Consider the following 16,110-nt stretch of genomic DNA (forward strand, 5'->3'; position numbering starts at 1 on the left):
CTGCGGTAAATATGACAACTTTTTAAATTATAATATTGGCAAAACTACAACTTTCCAATGTATTAAAAATCGGTGTTAGTATTTAGTTAAGCATAAATTAACAACAATATAGACATTTCTACACCAGAAAAAGGGTACATCATATGAGAAATTTAATGCTTTAGTAATGAACTAGAATTTGAAAATATCTGAGCTTCTATTACCACAAAAATCAATTGCTACTCCAGTAAGAGGCTAAGCACATTTTTCAAAACTGTATTTTTCAGCAAGCTTGGAATTAGCACTTATATATTACATATAATTATTGTTATATTTGCCACAAGGTAAAAATAAAGCATGTGTGCAACCTATTTACTGGTTTATAATTCCAGAATTCAAAAAACTCATTCACCGAAATAATGGGTAAAGTAACAACTAAGAATAAAGACATTTATTTTATCCATATCAAATATTAGTTTTGTACCTGCAAACTTATATTTCCTTTTTACCAATGAAAATAGAATTTAAAATCTCTAATTAAGCCGGGTGTGGTGGCACACGCCTGTAATCCCAGCACTCAGGAGGCTGAGGCAGGATTGCTGTGAGTTGGAGACCAACCTGGGCTACATAGTGAGTTTCAGTTCAGTCTCAACACATAGTGAGACCCTGTCTCAAAAAACAAAACAAAACAAAAAAACAAAAAAAGAAAATCTCTAATTGAATGAAGAGATGCTGAATCCCAATTTATTAATTTTAGAAGATAACCGGCTAAGTGATGACCTACAAAAAGCAGGAAACATTTTGTTTTTGTAAAACAGGTCCTATAGAATTTTTTTTTAAACAAACAAATTTTTTGAAAAAGAAAAGCATATAAAATAATTTTTATTAGAATCACAAAGATAATGCAGGGCTTTAAGTAAACACAATCTTATAAACTGCAATTTTTATTTTCCAGGATCAATTTTATGTTTAGATTCACAGCATGAACTAATCAGCTTTACTTTCTCTTTCCATGGGCTGCTTCTTCAGTCACTTAGCAATGCCCTCTGGGGCTAGAGTTTTTAATTTGATGAAGCCCTATTTATTTGTTCTTTCTTTTGTCATTTATGCTTTTGATGTCATATATAAAAGCTGTTTGCTCAATTCATGGTCAGGAAGATGTATACCTATGTTTTCTTTATGAATTTTAGTTCTTATGTTTAGGTCTTTGATACATTCCAAATGAATTGCCATACATAATGTGAGGTAGAAGTTGTAATTTCTTGTAAGACTACAAGACACACACACACACACACACACACACACACACACACACAGGGGAGAGAGGGACTGAGATATATAAGGAATTGAGATATAAGAAATGTATTGAAATTATTACTTATTATGTATCTACTATGTGCTAAATTTTGATCCAGGCTTTGAGGTTGAAATAGTGAACAGTGAACAAACTAAGCAACAGTAACAGTAACAAATACATACACAGTGCTAACCCCAGTCCAGCTCCTTTCCTGTGTGCTCCAGACATGTTAATCTCTGCCCACAATAAGTTTATGAAGTAGGGGTTAAAACAATTCCTTGGCTATCTGCCCACGGCCACACGGCAGTGAACACGAGCCATGAACCTAAGCCTGGGGAGTCAGATCATGTGTGACTGACTTCTGCTTCCACAGAAGTTTCACTGTATTTGGGGTGGGGGTAACAACAGTAAGCAGTTACGTAACAGATCACATGGCAATAAATGCAAAAATTTGAGGAGGAAAAGAAAACACTCTCCTTTTATAAAAATCAAAGATGGTCTCTTTGATAAGGTCAAAATTGATGCAGATAATTCGGTATAAAATCATCCTACAATTAATTGAAAATCTATATAATACACTACTACAAATACTTTCCATATACATGTGATGCCGCCTACAATAAATAAATATGGGGGATATCTATGCTATTCTTTATATCATGATAGGTTCGACAGAGCACTAATGCTTAGAGATTCAGGTATGTGAAGGATCTGAGGACCTCTAATATAATCTCTATTTTTTTTACATTCCAGCACTTCTATCAGGTGTTTTTGTTTTTGCTCTCTTTTGTCATTGTTTTGTCTTCATTAAATTCAAATTTCCTACTATATTTATAATTTCTGTAAATTTGTGCATCTAATGTTTGATAACTTTTTCTGAAAGGAAAATATTTTAATAAAATATTATAAAAAATTTAAATTTAAACAATTTACATCTAGCTTGCATTTTTTTTTCACATGTAAATGGAAAAAAATTTTCTCCTGTAACTGCCCTTTCTGCATTTAATAAAAGATCCTGCATGCCATTAAAACATTTTATGATCTGAGATAGTTTTACTAATCTACTATGCTTATTATATATATTATAGTTCATATTTTAACTGATGGTATGTGGTAATTTCCACATATAATCATAAGCTTTTCAATGTCTGTGAAGTGTTGTACGTCAATTAAAAATCATTGTATTTCTCTTTGTTGAACCTTTATGTTGTTTGTAACCTAAAAATGCTACAACAAGCATAGTTGTTTATAACAAATGCCCTTTGTATCTCAAACCATTTTTAGAAGATACAGGAAACATACAAAAGATAACAGATATAAGTAACAGTCCAGTTTCTACAACTTGGCTTTAAAAAAATATTAACAACTGGCATACTTACAAAACAAACCAGTAGTCTGGGCAAGCAAGGAGCAACAATGTGTGTGTGTGTGGGGGGTGTGAAGACAGAACTGGCAGAAAATCTTTAAAAAGAACCATAAGACCCTAATGCTCTACTTTCCCCAAGATTCAAAATGCTACTGTACACCACTGTGCAAGAGAAAGAGAAAGGTAAAATCAGACAAACTTTGGACACAGAAGCACCGCTGAGGGCAGAGATTCGATATTACAGAGATCATGGTATTTTTTGGAAGGCCTCACACACCAGGCCCGAACAACTTCCTTCCTGCACTGGACTACAGAGTCACCTCCCCAGGCTATCAGAAGGTCAGAAGCCAACTGTAAACAGAACAGGCGGGAAATGGGGAGCCTGGAGGAACCTCACAGTGGAACTGAAAAGTTAAAAACCGCTAATGGGATCCCACTTGCTAAGCTTAGGATAGATAACCTCGAGGCCAACAGGCACGTGTTCACACACTGCACCTGCAATCAGGATTTAGTCCTTCACTGCAGAATTTGACAGCATCTGATACAGAGCTCGGGGACAAAGACAAGCAGGAACACTGATAATGCCAGAAGCAGGTACAAACGTCAGAAAGAATAAAATGTAAGAAGATGGCGTATGAACAGAAAAGAATAAGAGTTCAGTAAAAGGAGATGACTGAGAAAAAACAGAAATTACACATGTAATAGGAAATTTGAATTTGCCAAAAAAACAATGACAAACAAAAGAACAACAAAAGGCACCTGATCAGAAATGCTGGAAAGTTAAAAAAATAATAATAAATAAATGGTAAAGACCAGCAGCAAAATATAGCCTCTCTCCAGGACCTGGACTCCACCCACACACAGGAAAACAAGAACTTGGGAGGGAAAAAGAAGTGGATCTCTGGAAACTGGGAGGAGGGTAAAGGGAAAACCAGAAACTAGAAAGAAGCTGCAGAAATGGAGCACGAGTCAGAGAAAAGGACCCAGCAACGTGGAAAGTACACCCAGCTCCTGCAGAGGGGACCTGTCTCCTCAGATAAAGGGAAGCCTGAAAGGGCAGGCAGCTCCAGGGAGAAACAGACTTGACTGGCAGCACCAGCCCCAAGAAGTGCCCGAGGTCAGCCAGATGCAAAGGTGCCCACCGGTAATCTCAGCACTGTCAAAGCTGAGACAGGAGGATGCCCAGAGTTTGAGGCCAGCACGGGCTACACAGTGACTTCAAGACCAGTCTGAAATACACAGTGAGGCCCTGTCTCAAACAAACAAAACAGCATGAGGTTTTACTCTGAAAGCAACGCCTTCCACACTGCAGGCTGGAGCTAGAACAGAAATCCAGTGTGGTGCTCACCACATGGGAGCAATGTGGGGAATGGGTTTACAGGTTAAGGCCTAGATACAGAACAAGTACTAAACAATGTATGTCAGACTTTGGAGGTCACCCTATCAGAGGCCAGCTGGGAGACAGGCATGAGACAGTCACACAGAGAGTGTGGGCTAGACATAGACCCATGAAAAGTTTAAGCTCAAGCAGGGTGGGATGTGGGGGTCCCACCTACCACGATGAGAAGTCAGGCTGGTTAAGTGTGGCTCTGAAAGTGATGGCACTAAGTCCAACAGACTGCTTGGGCCCCTCCCCTTGATCCACTGCCTGCACCCAGCACAGAACTCATTGGTCTGTTTGCTTTCTCCATCTGCCAATGTGATTAAGCATATGCCTCTACTCGGACAGTTACCACAGCCTGAGGTGTACAGACAAAGAGGCCTCTGAAGGAGGGGGCAGCTCAAGCTCACAAACTATAGAGCTAGGAAGTGACCTGAGGTGCATGCAAAAACTAGGAGTAGCTGGATGGAGTAGAGCTCTCAGCCAGACACCATGACCAACCACAGCCAGCAGGAAAGATGGAGCACAATTCAGCTTTCACACACAAAAATGTGAGTGTGGAAACAAAATAGGTCTTAGCAGTGACTCACTATATAGTATTTCCCATATATCTGGTGGTTTCCAATTTTGCAGACCTTTGAAAGAAACCATTCATTCAAAAACAGTGGAATTCTTTAGGACTCATTTCTCTTTTTCCTCATTTTTGGGAGAGATTATTTTTTTTGTTGTTTTTTTCTTTATTTTGCTGTTTTTTCTTTCTTTTTTGTTGTTTTGTTACTTTTATGTAATTCTATTTTCTTTTTTTAATAGGATCTTTTATCTCACTGTTCTTTCCTCCTTCATGTCTTCCTTTTATTTTTTCTAGCTGTTGCTTTCTTTTCTTTTCTTTCTTTTTTTTTTTTGGTACCAGGGATTGAACTCTGGTCCCTGTTCTTGCGGCTGAACCACTGAGCTAAATCCCCGGCCCCTATTTTTCAAATTTTACTTCTTTTATTTTTCCTTTCTCCATTCCCACCATCTTTACTATTGTTACTATTACGTTTTAGCAATATTTAGATATTTGCTTAACCCTGTGCTGTACTGTTGAATTACTGCTAATAGTGATATGGTTGTTGCAGTTAGTGAACATATGCTGTACATTAATATTTAGTTAGAATTCATGCCTGTATTACAATTATGGATCTGTCCTATCTGGTTAGGATAGTAGAGTGACAACTTTCATTGATTCTTATGGCACCCTAGGTTTTTCTTTTTATTTTTCTGCCTTTTTGAGACAGGGTCTCACTATGTAGCTCAGGCTAGCCTTGCACTCACTGTGAAGTCTGAGCTGGCCTTGAACTCATGGCAACCATCATGTCTCAGCCTCCAGAGTTCTGAGATTTTAGGCATGGGCCACCACATCCAGCTCTTACGGTATGTTAATATCTGATCTGTCTCTGACTTATTACTGCTGACTTGGCTGCTATTGCTAGGGTGGCATAGTGGTTCCTACTAATTATTTTTTCTTTATACCAATATCTGGTTTATCTTTGTATCATCAACAATACTGCCATTCATTTTGGGATTAACAGGGTGCTTGGCCAATTACATAGCATTTTCCTTTCCTGAGTTAAGAGAGCTGATTGGATGTTGGGACAGAGGCAAAGGCGTACAGTTAGCTATAATCAGAGTGCATAGCAGACACTAAGGAGATTGCCACAAAAGCAACAAAGTGCTTCCAATATACTTCACCCTTCGCACAACAAAACAATAGAAACATGAAAAGACAAAATAACAGAAAGCTGATAAAATTCCCAACTCCCTCACAGCTGACCTGTGGGGCATATATATGGGAAGGAAATCAAAAGTTAAACAGGTAAATTATATGAAATGCTAAAAGGACAAAAACCAGATCAATAAGGTGCTCGGTGAGCTCAAAGATATGACTAAATAGACAACAAAATGATGGAAAACAGGAATGACTAGTTTAGCAAACAATCCATGAAAATGTATTGAACAAAAATACAAGAGAAACTCTACTGAAAGTATGGGAAGTGTATGTGACTATCCTGAGGAAAGAATGTCAGAACTAAAAGACAGGGCTGATGCCAAGTGACCATACATACTTAGAGATACCTTAGAAATGAGATATGGAAAATGGATCCAGTAGCTGCTAGAAGAAACAAGAATAATCTAAGATTAACTGGAATAAGGAAAAAAAATCAGAAGATAGCACAAATGGCATAAAAAACCTGTTTATGGAAATAATAGCAGAAAACTTTCCAACTGGAGAAGAATTTAACATATAGAGAAGTGTGGCATATGGAAGCCCAAATAGCCAGGATCAGGAAAAAAACCCTCTCTGTGACACATAATAGATAAAATCCCAGAAGTCCAACAGAAGGACAGAATCTTAAAAACTACAAAGAAAACCAACAAATCACTCATAGTGGTAAATCCATTAGAATTACAGCAGACTTCTCTCAACACAAACCTTAAAGACAAAGACAGCTTACAGTGAAGTGCTTCAAATGCTAAAAGCAAACAACTTCCAAAGCAGACTGATATGTCCTGCAAAACTATCTTTCAAAGTCAATGAAGGGATAAGGGCTTTCCATGACAAAGAGCAACTAAAGAATCTATGACCACCAAATGCGCACTCCAAAAAAATTCTCAGGAATCCCCCAGAAAGAGACAATGAAGCCAACAAAAGTCAAATGGGATGACTGGGACAAGCAGAGTGAGCAGTTAAGCAAAAGGGAGGGGAAGGTCAGCAACAAGAGAAGAATTCAATGATAGAAATCACTAAATACCTTTCAGTAATAACTATAAATGTGAATGGTCTCAATTATCTAATCGAAAGACACAGAGTGACAGACTGGATCAAAAAACAAAACCTAACAGTATAATATATTTAAAAACACACTTAATTCACAAAAAGTTCTGGGCATGGGAGTGCATGCCTGTAATCTCAGCACTGGGGAGGCCGAGGCAGGAGGATCAGCAGGAATTCAAGGCCAGCCTGGTCTATATAGTGAGTTCAAGGACAACTGGGTCCTGTCTCAAACAAACAAAGAAACTAACAATCCAAAAATAAATTCATAGACTAAAAAACAATCAAAGGATGGAAATCCATATTCCAGGTATTGGGGGCTCCAAAGCAAACAGAAGTAGCTATCCTGTTTTCAGACAAAGTGGTCTTCAAGCCAAACTGTTTCAAATAAGCAAAGAACATCACTACATATTCGTCAGGAGAACAATTCAACAGAAAGAGGTAACAATTATAAATATGTATGCACAGAACACAACATAAAACAGGCGCTACTGGAAATAAGAGATCACATAAACAGCAGAGTAATTATAGCTCAATAACCCACTATCACAAAAAGACAGATCAACTAGACAAAAACTCAAAGAAAATATAAGAGTTTACCATCCCTTCAAACATACAGACTTAATAAATATCTGCAGTGTTCAACCAACAGCACAATAAGGTCCTCAGGAGTACGTGGAACTTTTTCAAAACAGTCCACATACTGGCCAGCTAAGCAAACGTAAACAGATACAAAAGAATCGAAATTATTCCGAATGTGTTATCAGATCATAGCTTTAAAAGTCTCCACTTAAACAATGTCAAACTAAACAAACCTCCAGTATCTTTATGTAGCTAAGCTCTCCTTAATTTCCAACTACTGCACCAGATCTCTTTGAAAGGCAGAATCCGTGTCTCAGTCACCTGGTCATTCTCCACAACTGTGACAGACAGGATGTGTGAAGCCCACGCCCCAGAGAGACGGCTTCTGGAGACAGGGTCTTGTCAGGAGGTGGACGGGCGAGCCGACAGCATCAGGGCCCTTGCGAGGAGAGACTGCAGTGAAGCCCAGGCACCGGGCACACAGCGAGTGCAGCGGTGGCTGCAAGCCGGGAAGGGCCCTCGCAGAACTCAGTCCCGCCTCCGCGTCTTGGACTTCAGCCTCCAGACTGACATTTACGTCATTTAAACCAGTCAGTCTGCAGTATTTTTCATAGCAGCCCCAGGTGAGAAAAACTACGATGCGCGACAGGGGTGGTATGTAGGCAGGAGTATAAACAGGCAGCAGCAGCACTGGACTGCGTAATGGGGGGAGAAACAGGAAGAGACGAAAGAGAAGAAATATCCTGGTGCTTTTGTCCCCTGCTCCTCAGAAACGTCTCACGTGAGAGTGCGTATTCGATGCACCATCACACCTGGGAGTCCCAAACATTTTAAACACGACGAGATCACCGACCTTGCTATGACTCCCTGGCCCTACCAGAGAAGAGAACCACTGCAATTCCACACATTTTGTCACAGTCTTGTCTTTAAGCAAATAAAAAATGTTGTGATAAAATCTCTATCCCAACCACATGCTGACAGCTCTTTAACATTCACTACCCCAGCTGTCAGTCACGGACAAGGGTCCACTCTCCACCTTTGGGAATCCCCAGGCTTTGATTTCTGGCTGGGCCCCAAAGAGTGCACTGCACCAGCATCACAGACCATAAAAAAAAGAGAATCAAAATCTGGTTCTTTTAAGTGCCTGCAGTTCTCCAGCAAGGGTCAGGGATAAATAAAATCAAAGGTAGACTTCACAAGTTTGATGTAGATGAATAATCAAGTGAAAAAGGTTAGAAAATTAACGTGAATAAAGAAAATGGTAATATCTTTGAACAAAAACAAGTCTTTCTATTTAAAAACACATCCTGTATGAAACAAAATTTATCACAAACTTCCAGTGCCAAAATACACTCCAGTATTCAAGTATATTTATTTTTCACCAGAAACATTTTCCTTATACACAAGATACTGAAAAACGTATGTCTTCTCTTTTCAACTCATGCCTTTCCGTGCTTACTGCCATATTATTTTGTGGTCTTTGTTTTGGCAGATGCACAAGCAAAATCTGATTCCAACAGTTTGACCCTTCTCACTTTTTATGTTCTCTAGGGCATAATAAAGCCCAAGATACAATCCCTCAGCAGTTAATGAAGCTTAACCTCACACCCTCTTAATTACCAATGCATTACACCAACTACGGGCATCATACTCCTCTCTAAGCTATTTTACAATTCAGCAGAAGTACTACTGAGCTATTATGTAGCAACATAATCCATACAGCATGAGAAATCCTTCTTAAAAATAAAATCTTTTGATCCTTGCAGGTTTTGGTAACTGTATAATTAATGCTACTTAAGCATTACCCATGTATCAGTAAGTATATTATAATGTATCAGTGAGTATGTTACTTTGTTGATTTGGGGGGTTAGTTTTGGCCATTTTTATTTACTGAAAGCTGAAAAAAAATACAGACAATATTCCTTGTTTACCATAATGAGAGAAGTACTCTAGACATCTGAGTATCTCTATATTAAAGGAATATTCGCCACATTATTTTCTGTTAAAATAATTAAAATCTGAGGAAGGGTTGACTTTAGATGTTAAAAATCATTCAGAAAAATGTCACATAACTGCATGAAATCAGTTCAGGTAATATAGTTGATGCTGCATTAAGTGATTTTAGGATTAACCACTTAGTAAATTAACTTATTTTCATAAGTAAGTTATAATTCCATGCATACTTCATACTATAGTACAGGTTAGAAAATATGTTAGTGTAATTTTTTTCTTAAATACAAAGTAAAAAATACTGCTATTACAATAAGAAAGGATGAGGCATGCTTTCACATTGGTATACAAATGCTGTTTTAATAAAACCAAGTGTAGCCATTGACAAAAGTGATGCCTTTTACTCGGCAAGTCCATCAATCACGTTAACTGCCAATAGGAAAATGAGGAAAGAAAGCAGTCGGGAAACAATATGTGCTCGACACTTCTCTCTTGACCCTACCACATTTCTTTTTACCATGTAAACTAAAAGTGTGTAGAGAAGACAAGGTTATCATTTTCGCTTTTCTTTGTTAAGACAGAAAAGGAGAAATAAAGTGAAAAATGAAATCCAAATCTGCATTATTCAGAAACAAAAGAGAATGGCTCATGCTAAAGAAAAATTTAAAAATACTATCATTTAAATAAAAATCCTAATCTAATTATCTAAAAACATATTTGAATCCATCACATTTTAAAAAGTAACAATCATAGAAAGATCTCAAAGCAATTTAAATACATACCTAATTAATCCTTGACTCCAACCCTATCCTAGTAGTGTGCTTAAGAAAATGAGGAACAGGCAGATTTATATTCCTTCTCTAGGCCTATGAATGTGCCAGCTAATACCATAAGCAGCTGTCCAGGTCTTGACCAAGGCAGCCCCAACTGAACAGTGCCTGTGGACAGCAATGGCTTAAATGGAATTTAAAGGAAAATGCACTGAATTTCTTGGCATTCTTATAGTGCTAGCATTCATGTTATGTTCTCATATAGAAATTTAGAACTGTCAAGTTACTAAAAATAACTCTGCACATAGTCTATATTCGTTTTATTAATTTCCCTACATATATTGAACTAAGATTGAAAACATTCTGTATGTCAGAATGTTACATTTATATTACACATTATTTCAAAAAGTCCTCTTCCAACAAAGTTCTTATAAAAAAAGTTTACAATCTGAAATTCTGTGCTTTCACAAGGCTGAATTATTGATACCTATTAGTATGTGTGATCATGAAAACTGAAGTATTCCTTTGGGGCTTCCTTTACATAGGGAAGTCCACACATTAAATGCTGCCAGGGCTTAACCGCTACCCTGTGAATAATTCTACACTTAGGGTTCAGAGAGCTCCTAGTTAGGTGACTACCACTGCTAAAAATATGGGGACTGCTGGGGATTTAGCTCAGTGGTTCTGCCGCCTGCCTCACAAGCCAAGGACCTGAGTTCAATCCCCGGTACCAAAAAATAAAATAAAAATATGTGGACTTTCTGTGAGCCTGTGTTTATTACATATACATCATACATACATACACATACATTATGTATATATCATACATACAAGTGTACATAAGTGTATACATACACATATGCATGTGGTTCTTCTAATAAAATCTTGATTAAAATAAGTTTTGTTAAATGATTTAAAAAGTGGACTGATTTTCCACTTAATTACTGGTATTTGCATGTTTACTTAGTAAAACCATGCACGTAAGAGTATATATTAGCTTTTTTTTAAAAGAAGAAATCAGTTCACATAATAATTATTTAAATTATAGCAAGATTCTTTTGTGTGCAAAAGTTTCCCTATGAAATTCCTTTAAGGATTAAGTGTCCTTAGAGTGTGAATTAAAATAATTTCTACAAACCTGATATAGCAAAAACATTTATAGGTATAATTATTTTAATAGAAGTTAAAGTATGACAATGATTCTTATTATCACTATTATTTCTAAAACAGAGGTCAAAGAGTTTTTAAATTCTTGGGAAAGTCGTAAAAGTTATTTTCAGTGGAACACTGCGTTAACAGAACAAAACTGATTCTCTTTCTGCTCTTTGATCACTGAAAAGAAGAGGCACTTGGGGAAAGGTATAAAACAAGATTTCTTTATTTCTTTTATTTCTAGAGCAGCCTGACATTATAAACTGTTTTAAGAAAAAATACTGTATAGGAAGCTTCATCACACTGGCTCAAATTTATTTGCTACTTTCAACTGAAGTCTTCAGTTTAATACTGCCCACCCTGTTGCAGAAATCTAATACAGACTTTTAGACACAAACTGCATGCTATCACAATAAACCACCAGCGCCCTAGCCTTTGATTTCATTAAAATATCATAATTTGAAGAGATAGATGTGATGAACTAATATTGCTTTCTACCACCGTCTGTCAATATCTGAGTAACAAAAATTAAAAACTCAGGGAAAACAGCACTGGCCCTGCAGACACAGCCCACAGAGAGCCAAGTTCATCGGGCATACCCACGTACCTCCGCAGGCTGCTTAATCTCAGACCCTGAAGCAGGAGCTGGGTGTCCCCTCGTATGCTGGCCTGGCCTTTCCTACCTCATGAAGAGGGATAGGTGCTCAGTAGGGCAGCCAAGACACTAGTTTTAATGGCTCTAGTTAGCCCTTTCCAAAGAACTAAATACTTTCTTGGAAAAATGCACAGTATACATTTTTAATATTCCCAATTCTGACTTTGCATGGCTTTTCTTTTCAATAAGGTTTAAATGTTACATAATAGTTCCAAGATTTTAATATCTCTTCTGGGCACAGCAATAACCATGCATTACAACTTTTATATATTACACTTATGCATTACAAATAAAATTTTTGAAAGTGAATTTAAAGCTAGAATTAGCATTTTAAGATTTAGAAAGTAAAACCCCAGATTATCTCATTTTTAATTTAGAAGTCTGGTCTATGGTAGCCAGGAAACTTAGCACCAATATCTTAAAATGAAAGGTTAAGTGACTTGCACAAGGTCTTCCAGCTAGTAAAGAAGTAACAGCAGTTAAAACTGAAGCTCCAGTTCCAAATGATAAAGGTTCTATCACAGGGCAGGGTGTTTTTGCTATATGACTTAGTCATCTGCTACATGCAAAGTTCTTTTCCTCTGTTGACTGATGCAAACACCAGTGTCAAACATGTGCTTAACTTTACGAGAGCGATGTTTCCACAACCTGATTTATGAGAGGAAGAGACTAGCTCTCCTCAGAAATATACAATCTTCCCCTGCATTTTCTTACTGGGAAATCGGGCACATGCAGTCTCTCTAAGCTGGCTACAAATGTAGGTCACTGGAAGCAGTCCTGAGCTTTGGCATGTTCTTTTTTTTTGTAGTCTTTTTAGTTTGCCAAAGAAGCTCTAACTGTGGCTGCCAGGAGAGAACTTAGAATTTTAAATAAGCTCTCACAGGAGCCAGGGAGAGAAAGAGTGAAACTTGCAGGTCAAACAGCAAATTTCCGCCTCAACTATCCCTCAGAGCAGAGAGCACTGAAATGTGCAGAGGCAGCCTGACGATTTTATTTTGAACAAATAAAACACTGACAAAGAAACCAGAGGACATATTCTAATTATACCTTTGCATTCAAAGGGGTCTCATAATATTTGTATTTGTGCTATGGAAAAAATATACAGTGTTAGCACAGTTTTAAGAAAACACAATAAACATCACATTTTCTAGAAGTAAAAATATATGGAAAGATATTATTTACAAGATATTGAATATACATGTGACTTCCAAAGTAGAAAGATGAAAAATTAGAAGAAAAATTTTATTTATAACATTATATAGTTTTGGTTTTAAATCATTATAAGATCACAGTTGGAGATGACTGAAATAAAAATATTTAGTAGCATATTCAGCCAATTTTTAACTTCTTTCTTAGAGTCATCTCACTTTCCAGAAGAACTATGAAAGCATGGGTAGGACTAGGATTTTTTTTTTTTTCATTCAGACAAGACTGTATACCGTGTTTGTACTAAGAGCAGAAAGCTGACTACTTAGTGGATTGAGATGCTTAAGTTTTGTTCTATGATCAGTGAAAAACAGATGGTAATTACAGACTTTAAAATTTTAATACCAAATTTCCAGAAGGAAAACTTTGTAATAGTAATTGAAATTTTCATTTGTTTAGTAAATAATACCACTTCATCTAATTCTAAATCAAACAGTATCTTTAATTTTGAATCAAAGCAAAAGATATAAAACATAATGATCAGATCTTAGCACATGAGTTCAGTATTTGGGTTAAAGTCTGGTACAGGAGCAATTAAAGAATCCTTTCAATTTATTAAGATATTATATTGTTTACTTACAGGCCTTGGAGCTCATGAAAAAATGAGAACCAAGACCTGTCATGTAAAGGTACAAGATCCCAATGATGAATGTAACTGTATTGTATACCTAAAATGTACCAATAAACTCAGTAAGAAAAAAAAAAAATGAAGTCCACAAGAGTGAAGATGGACAATAAAACATTTGTAAACATTTGCAAAAAAAAAAATTCTAAGGATGATCATCTAGATGTTCACATTTTATTGTACTGCTTCATTACTAAATATTTTGTTATTATGTTAGTTCATAAAATATGAGTTTATTTTTAATTAAACTTTTATTAATTCTGTGACTTATGGGCTATTACAAAATGAACCTTCATTTTCAATTTTTGAAAGACTTTCTATATATTAAATATGGGAAGTCTTACCTTAATTAATTTAACATTTAAACTCTGTAATGATATCTGTGATGCTGAAACACGTTATGGGCCGCAAGCCTTCATAAACATTGGGGAACTGCGCAGCTCCTGCAGGTAGCTGCAGCTATGGTGACTGTGTCTCTAAAGGCACCGTAGAGGAGCCGGGCTGCTGCCCAGGGGAGAGAGCATGGTGCTCGCACGGCAAGGTTCCAGTTTTGATTCCTGGTGCTGCTGCTGCAAACAAAGCCCATCAACCACCAAACAAAACAACATTTACACTTGTTTCCAATGAGGCAGCTCCCCTGTGCTTTAATTCTGGCTGAAGCTGGACAGCACATGTTGCATAGAATGGATAACTCAAGGTTTAAGTGCAGCAATGCAAGAACGCTCCATGTGCAGAGCAAGCACTTGGTCCTGCAAGAATTTTCCTGTCTGGTGTGTCATAGCTAGCAAATATTTGAATAAAATCTTTAAACTGACCTTGGTATATCATGAAATAGCCTTCACATTTATGTCTGAAAATCATTATTTTTTCTAAATCCACTATTAAAGGATATACAATCGGCATTTTCAATTTCTAAAGAAATCGTGTGTATATCAATTTTATTTCATGAAAATCATCTGTCTACCGATATTTAAATATTTTCCCATACAAATATAATTTTTACTATTTTAGAAAACATTCCACATGAAGTTTTCCTGGAGAACACTCATTACTGCATTTCAGTGATCAAGAAAATTCCTTTAGAAAAAAACTGAATAAGAAATACCTACGGTATGTTATCTTAAAAGCTCAACGACATCATGTATATTGCTCTATAGGATTTCCTAAGGGGTGTAATTTTCAGCGTTACATCTCCAGGCTGACTTCCTGAAGGAGCTGTGACTACAATAGGCATGAGTATGTTTTCTGAAGGTGATGGATAAATTGCTGGGTGGTTATATAATATATCTCCTGCAGCTGATGGGGCTTTTTATCCTTTACTTGTCTTTTAGTTATACACAGTTTTAAGATAATTATGGTCTATAAGATTGCCTTTTCCCTTTTTTTGTACCAGAATTATCTGCCTTGGTTATAGGTTCGAGAAATCCCCCATCATATATCATAAAATTACCACTGAGCAATTATAGCATTTTCCCCTACACTTGGATCTCTAAACACTATTAATGCCTTGGTTTTGGTCACTCCCTGTTGAATTCTTGACAAAGAGGAAGATTTAAGTATAACTATTAGTGCAATGGCACACAGAAATCCTGAGTGATTATTATATAGAAAAATCTACTTATGGGCCAGGGGATTTAGCTCAGTGGTTCTGTCACCTGCTTTGCAAGCACAAGGTCCTGAATTCAATCCCACCCCCACTCCTCATACCATCCAAAAAAAAAAAGAAAAAGAAATATCTGCTTACTGATATTGGTACTCAACATCACATTGTAAATTACAAAAACACTTTCATTCCTCTCAGAGAAAAGCTAGAAGGGCTGGGGATTTAGCTCAGTGGTTCAGTGGCCTGCCTTGCAAGCGCAAGGACCCGAGTTCTATTCCTAGTACCCCCCCCCCATAGAAGGGCTGGATTTAGCTCAGTGGTTCAGTGGCCTGCCTTGCAAGCGCAAGGACCCGAGTTCTATTCCTAGTACCCCCCCCCCAAAAGCTAGAAGTGTCTTTCCAATGGTGCTACGCAGAATACAAGTATTACAAATTTTATCAGTCATACCTTTCTTTTTTTTTTAGATTTAGCTGAGCAACTAAATCCCCAGCCCTCAGTCGTACCTTTCTAATCCATTCTATTCTAAATATATATAAATACTCACTGGACCACAGTACATATATACATGCCAAAAACAGCACTTGTTTTTTTCCAAAGAAAATTAGGATGGTATATTATTCTTTTAAATCAAATATTGTTCCTGTTCTATATCAAATATAAGAAAATACAAAAAAATAAGACTTGGAATCTAAGAAATATTACTAAGAAGATTGTTTTATGTAGCTATATTTT

At 36.8% G+C, this 16,110-nt stretch overlaps 1 protein-coding gene across 1 annotated transcript in view; it reads right to left on the reverse strand.

Moving 5' to 3' along the window:
• Elp4 (elongator acetyltransferase complex subunit 4) overlaps positions 1 to 16,110 on the reverse strand; it is a 154,149-nt gene that overhangs the window by 108,992 nt on the left and 29,047 nt on the right. The gene's annotated exons all lie outside the window — the stretch shown is intronic.

The sequence above is a fragment of the Fukomys damarensis genome, unplaced genomic scaffold (assembly GCF_012274545.1).
Source record: "Fukomys damarensis isolate Sample0158 unplaced genomic scaffold, DMR_v1.0_HiC HiC_scaffold_16, whole genome shotgun sequence".
Lineage (NCBI taxonomy): Eukaryota > Metazoa > Chordata > Mammalia > Rodentia > Bathyergidae > Fukomys > Fukomys damarensis.